The sequence below is a fragment of the Triturus cristatus genome, chromosome 7, assembly GCF_964204655.1.
Source record: "Triturus cristatus chromosome 7, aTriCri1.1, whole genome shotgun sequence".
NCBI lineage: Eukaryota > Metazoa > Chordata > Amphibia > Caudata > Salamandridae > Triturus > Triturus cristatus.
In genome coordinates this window covers 1,146,760,869-1,146,770,797 of record NC_140590.1, presented here as the reverse complement: position 1 = coordinate 1,146,770,797, position 9,929 = coordinate 1,146,760,869, and positions in this window count along the sequence as shown.

The window sequence follows — 9,929 nt, the reverse complement described above, 5'->3', positions numbered from 1 at the left end:
CACTTGAGTGCCCCCTACATAGGATTTCAGGATTCGGTAATTTACCGAATCGGTATTTTACCGATTTCTTAAAATTCCGATTCGGTAAATTACCGAATCCTGAAATCCAGCCACCTACATCTCAATTGCCTAAATACCGGTCGGTAACGGGATATTTACCGATTTTCGGCTGTTACCGACGGGTATTTAGGTACCTACATATGGCCCTAAGTGATTTGCATAAAATCACAGGATGTTGCGCGGCGCCAGCGAGACTAGAACCATGATTCCCAGCTCTCGTGTCAGCAGCTCAGGCTGCTGCGCCACATCCTCTCCACTCCCGTGTTATCTCTCAGGGAGCTCTTTCCTTCTCCCGGACGATGATTTGAAAACAGCTCTTTATTCATTACATAGGCGAAACCGATGCATTACCAATGCTTGTTATTTGATGGGTTTCCTTCCTCTTCGTGTGTTTGGCCCTTCCGTGGAGCATGGTTTCTTTACCAGCCTTTTGATTATATGACTTTCTATCCGTCAAGGATTCGTATAAACAACTCCTTTATCTTTCAGCACTCAATGGGAATGCACGTTTTCTTGCTCCTTCCCTTGTATGCACCTCCCTCCTTCAAATACTCACCACCTGTGTGTTGCTTGTTGCTCCCTCCACCCCCTTAGCTCAACTGTATCTAATCCCATCCCTCCCTGTCTAAAGTTTTGTGCCTATCATTCTTTTTAATTCTGCCCACCTGAAGGTCCTCTGTTGCTCCTCTACACCTCGTTGCTCACCTTCCAGCAATGAATTATTCTTCACCTCACTTCTCCATTGTTCCACCACCTCTACCATGCCAATCTTGGAGGGCCCCAACTGCCGTTTTTTACTGGGCTGCTCCTTTTACAAAATGTGCTCTTGAGCCATTTAAATTACCCTTTTTTACTGCTCCCAAGATTGACGCCTGCCATGATGGAATTTGACATAAAAAAACAGACAGAATGGCGGCCTTCTCATGACGCATATGAAGATGATGCATGCGTGCAGGAAATCAAAATAGTGGTGGGTGGATTGTTTGACTTAATACCAGCCTCTGGTGATAACTCTGGGCGCAATCTATTACATCATTTTTTGCCCACCATTCCACCTCAGACAAGAACCAGCGCTTTTTTCCTTATGTTTTTTCTGCTGCACATCATTGGCAAAAACAATGACAAGGTCATTAGTTCTGTGTTGGCAACCAAAAGGTGTGATCTACTGACTTTGTCCCTTAGTGCGTGTGTGTTGTCAAGAAGAGAATGAGTTTTCTCCAGCAGAACCCCATGTTTGATCATCCTCGCAGCAATGCCCTGTTAGTGTGAGCTTCCTCGGAGCAGTGTGTTGTCGGTGTGAGCTTACTCCTATAAGTGGAGTGTGAGGTTCTTTAACCAATATCCATAGTGTGAGCTCAGGGGTGTAGTTCAGGCAATAATATTAGGGCGCACCCCTGCATTTCTCCTAGCGCTAAAAAGCTGCCCAGCACAGGAACCCTTGCGCCATGTTGCAAGGGTGCCTGTGCTGCAGGGGCGATTGTTTATGTGCAGGAAGGGACACCTTCCTGCACATAAACAATCAATAATTGCGATCTGCTCTCTCTATGTCTGATGCAGAATGCAGCACACATAGAAAGAGCAAAAAATGAGGAGAAATTAACAATTTCTCCTCGTATTGCCATTCTAAGACCATGTATTACCTGGCCTTAATTTTTGGCGCCTCCTCACCCTTGTAAATCTGTGGCAGCATCAAAAAGCAAGTGGAGTTGCGGTGGAACACCCACAGCAACACCCTTTGTCCACCCCTTTGCGCAGCAGCAGACGGTGGCAGTAAGGGGCATATTTACTAGGTGACTTTAAGCCATATTATGAGGCTTAGCGCCACATTGTAAATATGGGGAATAGCGCAACGTCACTGGAGCGTCAAAAAAACTGATGTTCTTGTGGCGTTTGGGGCTTTTAAATATGCCCATATGCGCCAACATTATGTACAAAGTGGCACAATGCCGTGCCAAATTCAAAAGACACATGCTAGTATCTATGCCCACAAGGTAAGGTACTGTGTCACTTTAGCACTATGCTGTGTGCTAGGCTTGGCTCTCAGAACTGTGCTTTTGTTTTTTGAAAAAGGATGATTAAAGGTAGGTCCCACTTTAGAAAATACCCACTGCTATGTCAGAGGCCAAACAACCATGCAAGTGTTTTAATAGATTCCAGAGGTGTACTTAGGCAAACTCAAAGAAAGGCAGCATGCACAGACGCCCCTTATTTCCATAAACCTTTCCATTGCCCTATGGGAGCTCGTTGCTCAACTGGGAATTCATGTGTATCTGATATCAACAGCAGAATTATTTACAGAGTAGACAATGGGCGCTCTTTCTCGACTGGGGTTAATCTGCTTTTAGGCACCCCACCTTCTCCAGTTTAACTGTAGGCAATGTAGACAGCGCGGGTCCCCAATGAGATAGTTTGGATGGTGGACAATGTTGTCAAAAGAGTACATTTGAAAGCACAATCTACACCTCACTTAGCTACCAGCCGCGGTCTGTGCAGGTAACAGCGGTGGCGCCGAGTAAGGGGAGATTTCGAGGGACGATGTCGAGGGAAAATTAATTATTTATAAAATTTTCCCTCTGCATCGTCCCTCGAAATCCCCCTTACATGGCCCCACCGCCCCACCGCTGTTACCTGCACGCACCGCGGCTGTTAGCTGCGATGCCATAGGCTCAGAGTGGGCACCAATTATTTTTTCCAGTTCTTTCATGGTATGGTAACCAAGCATCTCTCCTTTCTTTAGCGGTTGCAGGTCACCACCCCAAGATAATTTTGAGAAGATGGTGTTAAAGTGGTACAAGTTGTACTCCATAATATGTTGTGACTGAGATTGTATGAGATCATCCATGTTGTGACTTAATGGAAGCACCCAATCAGCAAGATTGTTATTTAAGTTGTATAACTCTCACCAAATGAGTGAATCTGTGCATTAATGTGTGTAACTTACATCAAGGCGTGAAGTTGTGCTCCAGAAAGTGTGACTTGCAAGCAGTCAATCACACTCTACTTCCAGAAGAGAAACTCACACCGCAGTGAATTAAACCTTTTTTTAGACTACAAGACGTGCACCCAATGCAGCAACATCTGAAATTTACACCCAATGCGAGATATTGTGCAGCAAGTAATGGGACTTAAGTTGATGCAAGGCTGTGTCCCAAAGGTATCAGTGCTGTGACACCCCCCACATATACAAGTGATAACATTTCCAACTTTCAGCACACACGGCTTTGCCAATGAACTTCAGTTCTAACTGTCAGTGCTCCATAGTACTGCATTGCAAATCAGAAACAATAGCTTCTATAAATGCATCTCAGGTGCAGCACCCCCTGCTTCAGCCAGTTGTAACTCTGCCACTACACCTCAGTCCTGATCTGTATTAGCCTCAGATCTTTTTTATCTACACACTTTTACTCATACATTCTCTGGGAGCCTGAAATACTCTCCCTTTCCGGACTGATGCACTCACTCACTCACTCACTCACTCACTCACTCACTCACTCACTCACTCACACACACACACACACACACACACACACACACACACACAGCTCTATAGACACACTACCTGACATACAGCACCCCCTGGTATTCACTGAGGTAACATGCATCCCTACCAGGGCAACTGAGTACTGACCTCCGATGAACTCGTGTCTGAATACCTGAGGGGAACGGAGAGAGATTTTGTAGTGCAATCAGTCCTGACATCCAGCCAGTGCTATTTCCATACACACACACACACATACACACACACACACTTGATTGATACTCCATGCTAGCCATGCCTCAGTGACCACATAGAAGGGTTGCCAAAAGCCACTCCTCAATGACAAACAATCAGCTTTGCCAAAGTATTTAATCCTGAAGATCAGCTAGCTGTCTGCAGTCCCTTGCCATTAATGTATTGTATTGTTGCACCAAATACTGGGGCACCCTGTAATCCCAAGAACAAGGTAATGAAGTACGAATAAAAATAGTTCTGCCAGGAATTGTTAGTATCAATTTAGCAAGTGATGGGTCCAACTAAACTAAAAAGGAGAATTTTGACAAACGTTACAACAAATCAACATGAATTAGGAGAGGTGATTTTGTATTTGAATCATCAAATGTAATTAATCATTCTGTAATAACCCAGAGGTGCTCCAAGTGGCAGTGCGGTGTAAGTGAAGTGCAGTGAGCCATACAAAATAACAAAAAGGTACACAAACAGTAAGTATTTACAATTGTACAATGGACCAATACCCATAGAGTGCAAGAGTGTTTCACTAACAAACCCAATCATATGGGTATTTGAGTTTGGAAGTCCTTCAATTACAGATATGGGGAGACCCATGAAGTGTTGACGTTTCAATCCCCTTTAAGACCAATTATCTGGTGTCTTCATCCTGTACCACTGTGCACACACACTAGCATCAACCGTGCATAAATAGTATTAAATACATATGGTTTCATCTTCCCAGAAAATCTGATGGAAGGAAAGCACAAAATAGGAATGTTTTAAATGATGCACCTCCCCTTTCCCTTCAATGACCAGAGTGGGGTAAAGGAGAACAAAGTCTTTTTAGTGGATTTGTGTACGGTAATGCTTTTCAGGGCAGGTGGAACTAGGGCTCTGTCTCATCTGGAGCACCCACAACATAGGCACAATGAAGTGTGAGATCCTGCATCTGGCTGCCATTCAGCCTTCATGTAGCAGTAATCAGAGACACAAAAGAAAAGGCCCTGGCTAAAAACGTCCTCACCTGAACAATAGAAACTGTAGTGCCACACTTCACACTTCCCATTTGCCAAACTAGCAGTGCTCAAGAGGAACAAGTTATGAACAGCCCCTCTCTACTGAAAGCCTCATTGCATTTCCAAGGAGAGCTCTATTTCCATTCCTTCCCACCCCAGCTGATATCCACCCTTTAGCCAAAGAAATGGAGACAAATCCCACATTTACACTCAGGGGCCGCTCCTCCCTTAGGGTGGAGGAGCGCCGCCCCACTGCTTTCTTGCAGTGCGAGAAGCAGAAACATAAAATGGTATTTTAAATACCATTTTATGTTTCAGCTTCTCGCGCTGCGAGAAAGCAGAAGGCAGGGATATGCCTGGTTGGGGGCGGGTGGGAGGGAATGCCTGGTTGGGGGCAGGCAGGTGGGCGGATCGCTGAGGAGTAGCTTGCACCACTCTGAGTACCCTGACTGTTTGGTTGGCCCGACCAAACCAGTCATGCGCACTCTACATTTTCTCTATGTAGGCTGCATACAGCCTACATAGAGAAAATGGCCTCCCTACAGGCACCCAGCTGGGCGCTGTCCGCACCAATCATAACGCTGCCATTGGAGTGTTGTGATTGGCTTATGGGAGAAGAGCAGAGGCGGCGCGGGACCCGGTCAGGTAAGTTTTCTTTTTATTTTAACTGTACCCCCTCCCCACGAAGCCCAGTGCGACCCTACCCCTGCGCCCCCACCTGCGAGTATTGCGAGCCGCGACGGTTTACACTTCACATTTAAATTTCGTCTAGAAAGGGCAGCAGTGGCAGGAGTGATAAGCGAACATATTCAGCCCTGCTGCAACAAACGCTGATGGGCTTTCACCTTTTTAAGACAGACGAGGTTTCTTTTAGTCACACTCTTACAGTGAGGTGTGTGCTCATCCACAGACATTCCTGTTGCAGGGTCAGCTCTACAGTGTTGTGTTCAGAGGCCTGTTCTACGGAGAGGTGCCCAATCCCACAAACCTTATATTTACAAGCAACAAATATGAGCAACACCCTTTTAAAGACTTTTCACAACGATCAACATCCTGGGGTAGAGGGAATAAAAATAATATAAAAACAGAAGCTAAGATTACCAGGCTCAGCAGTACTCACTATCCTAAACTGAAAGGATGGAAGGTAGAGGCTGCTGAGCTGCGATTGGAGCCTGCAACCCAAAGCTCTCTCTACACAGACCCCCCCGCCCTGGATCGACCTCTCAACCGACTGAGCTGTCATAACGCCTTATACTTTTATTTAAAATCTTGCACATTCATAAATGGGCCTCCTTTAACTGACCCCAAAAGGACGAAAGGATGACTCGGCTATGCCTGAAGTAGAACTTGTGAAACACAATCTGAGTAGTATTTCGGAAACTCAAAGAAATAAAGGTACCTGCCTATTCTGCAATACCAGATCCATCAGGACACTTTGCAAAATCTCTGTGACCTTATGCGCCATCAACACGACAATTACTCACGCACCACAGCACGACGGTCAAAGTTGGGAATTCTTAGCAGAAGTCAACAAGCCACACTTCCTCTAGTCACTGTAATGTATAGTCTTATAGAATGTATACAGTGCTTCATACCATACATGCCAACATTTTGGGAGAGGTGAGTGGAAGATCTTTGAAAAATAATCTGGAGAATGTATTTCCTTCATTGACTTGTATTGAGGCAGAGGCCATTTCAGGTGGAAGACAGCCAAAATAAAGGCATTTTTGGCTCCAATAATCGTGAGTCATCCGCATGATCCAGGGCTATTGACATGCATGTTCATACACAACCAACACCGCCTCATCCGCAAAGAAACACAGTGGCGGTGTGCTCTGCGGTGCCACGCTAAAAACAAGCGTTACCCTTCACGCATGCATTCATTCATGATGACGGGTCCCGGGAAAGCTACGGAAGTAGGGAGGTCTGCAGGCGAGCGGAAGCACTCCCTCACCCGGGAGCTCCGCTCTCTGGCACGCGGTGCAGTTCCTTCCGCTGTGCTTCCAGGTACTCGCTGAATGGCTTTGGAATCGATGGACCGATGCCAGGGACAGCTCTTTCTCTTTTCCTTTTCTTTGGGGAGAGGATGTGGTCGTCGGCTTAAACTGCCGACTTTGGTGCTGGAAACCAGAGTTCGAGCCTCGGGGTCGCGTGCACATCCTGTGATTCTGGGCAAATCACTTAATCTCCCTGTGCCTGAATGTGTAATGGAACTGGTGCTCATGTAAAGCGCTCCAATACCTTCGGGTCGAGTTCGCGTTATATAAATATGCAAAAAAAAAATCACTCTGACATAGCCCGTCACCTGGCATGCTGTTCAGTCTTCCCTGAGAAGTTCTTCAAAGGCCTCCTTTCTTCCTCCCACCAGGACCCTTACCTGACCTGGCCTTGTCCTGCTTCACCGTACAGGACGGACCAGTAAAACATGGTCAGTAGTGCGAAAGAAAATGGGTTGAAAAAACTCCCTGAATTGGTGACCTGCAGTAATGGAGTTGAACCTACAGTCAACATGTGTACCCATTTAATAAGTGAGTGCAGTGTATCATAGCTACCCTTCATAACCTGGGAGTCTGTTTGCCAGCGGTAAGTGTAAGCGTGCTGCACTCATCTGTGGCTTTACAATGCATCACTCTGGCCTGGAGCTGTTGCTGTGGCACCACAGTATCACTGCACACCAGCAAGAGCCAGAGCGAGGCAGTGAGGTAGTCACGTTCATTAAGAGGTATAGCCAGGGCACAAGTCCTAAAAAAAGAAGTGGGGGAACGCTGACATCACGACAGGAAGTGACATCACGAATCACCATCAGACTCATTGCCTCCCCTCGCTCACCCCTTAGATGCGCTTGCATCAGAGAAGCCAGCACATGAGCAGCGTTCTGAATGAGCTCCGATCTCGCCCCAGAGAGGCCAAAGAGTGAATGTGTGGCTCCATTTGCTCCAGTTATTGAGCTCTCTGGAAAAATAAGTGTGGGGACGCCATCCACCCGTGTGGTACTCCGACTCGAGCCCTGTACGTAGCACCGACTCATGTGTGTCACCGACATGCACGTCAGTGTCTTCCAGCAATGGGGAGAGCCCTGGCTCGATCTCTTCACCACTGCTGAGAACACGCAGTGACAACACTTGAGTGCGGGAGTCCTCAATCAGTGACCCATTCCACCAAGAGTGGCGCACAGGACTCCTGCGCGCCCTACTGTCACGGCATCTCCTGCCCCAAGTTCTGAAGAAGATCAGGAACGACCGGGCCCAGGTTATCCTGATGGCGCCGTAAATGAGCAGGAAATTGTGGTACCAGATGACATCTTTCTCTTCCATTCTCTCCCCTTCACACACATATATTTCACTCCCCATAAGCTATTTTATGAGGCTTCTAATTAGTGACCAAAGATCACTCAGAGAACTTTCCAGCAAGCGATTTAATAACTTCAGCCTCGTGTACCATTTGCTGTGAAGCACCCATTTTTAAAGCACTGTAGCAACATATTGAGAGACAACGGGCTAATACAAAAACAAGTAATTATTATCATATGCTCAAACTCCTGGTTAAAAAACACAAACGTGACTGCAAGGGCCTTGCATACATGCTGCGCTGAAAGGGTTAGCCCTCCAGGAATAATAAGCGCCTGCGGCCCACTTTTCAGGGACAGACGGGTGCCCCCAGGACCACAACCATCTGAGGAAATCACTAAGTGACGGTATTTTGGGGATTCGGAGACCTGACTGTTTAAAGAAAAGGCTCACTGACACGGGGGACTGAGAACAGCCCTGGCAGGTTGCTGCTCGACCGGCCCTGGGAGCGGGGGTGGGTACTAGTGAGAAGCACCGCTCCCGCTTTTGTTACAGGGGGCCCATATTTCAGCACTGCTGCAAAACTGGCCTCCAGTAACAAAACTGACCCCATGGTACAAAACCGGCCCCACCCCTCTGACCCACTGCCCACTGCCCGACTGCCCAAGAGAAGTCACACTGCCATCCAGTGCTCCGTTATATGAGGTCACTGGGGTCAGGGTGGTAGTGACGCTACTAGCCAGTACACAAGGGACCCCTGCCTGAACCCATGGGACTCCTTCCATATCAAAGATTTGCATTAGGAGGGTGGCAACAACACCTTCGAGCAGTAAGAGGAAACTCGACAAACAGCCCGGATTTTATGAGCACAGCGAGTGTTAAATCTGACAGTGCAGATATTCTGGGGTGGTTCACCCCATGCCCCCTCCCTGAAGCTACACCTCTGTTTGAGTTAGGTCGATGACTAGTTGCATCCTCCAAGAAGTACGACGTCAGTGTATACATACACACCCAGAAACACCTGCGGTTCACGTTTCATCATCACACCCATAGAGGGCACCAGACACTGACAACAGGTCGAAACGTACACTGACACTGCAACTGAGGGGTTGTGGGGCTGCTTACGATTAAGCAGCTGCACCATGGGTACTGGGAATCTATATTGTTTGCCTGAACTGAGTCTGCAATAATGATGCATCCAACAATGGCATACATATTAATCCGGCATGCACCAGTTGTGCCTGCTCCATTAGAGCGCGTGATATCCTGCATGGTGCTAAGACGAGCAAAGTACAAGTTGTTACTCTACACCTGCAATAAGCACCAAAAGTTAGATCCACCTGAAATCCACTGCTACATCACCTGCAGAACCTTCATAAGGTCTTCGGAAGGACACAGCACAAAGACAGGCACATGCAGTTAACAGCAGATATTACCGTGTTCAGTTTCAATCCAAAAAGGGCGCTGATTGTAAACATTGGAAAAGGGCAGACATGAGGGTACATTGAACCAGGGCCACCATGATCAACTCAATGGACTAACATTAAGGCTCAGATTTATAAAAGGATTGCCTTGCCCGTGTGTCATGAAAGGAGATGCAAGGGCATTGCAATCCTTAAGCCAGATTTACCGGGCCTCGCGCTGTATTGCTAGTAGCGTAAGGCAATGCAAGTCTCTGCCTTGTGGTACTCAACACCGGGAAGGCGTTACATGGGTGGAGCGTGGGTGTTGAAGACTATTCCTGCATCTTTTAGTTTTGCTTCTTTGCCACAGCAAATTTGAAGACAACATTTGTTATTTCAGGACCCTTTGAGAAATTTCCCCATGAGTCCACAGTTCCTCTTGTTTTTGATAATC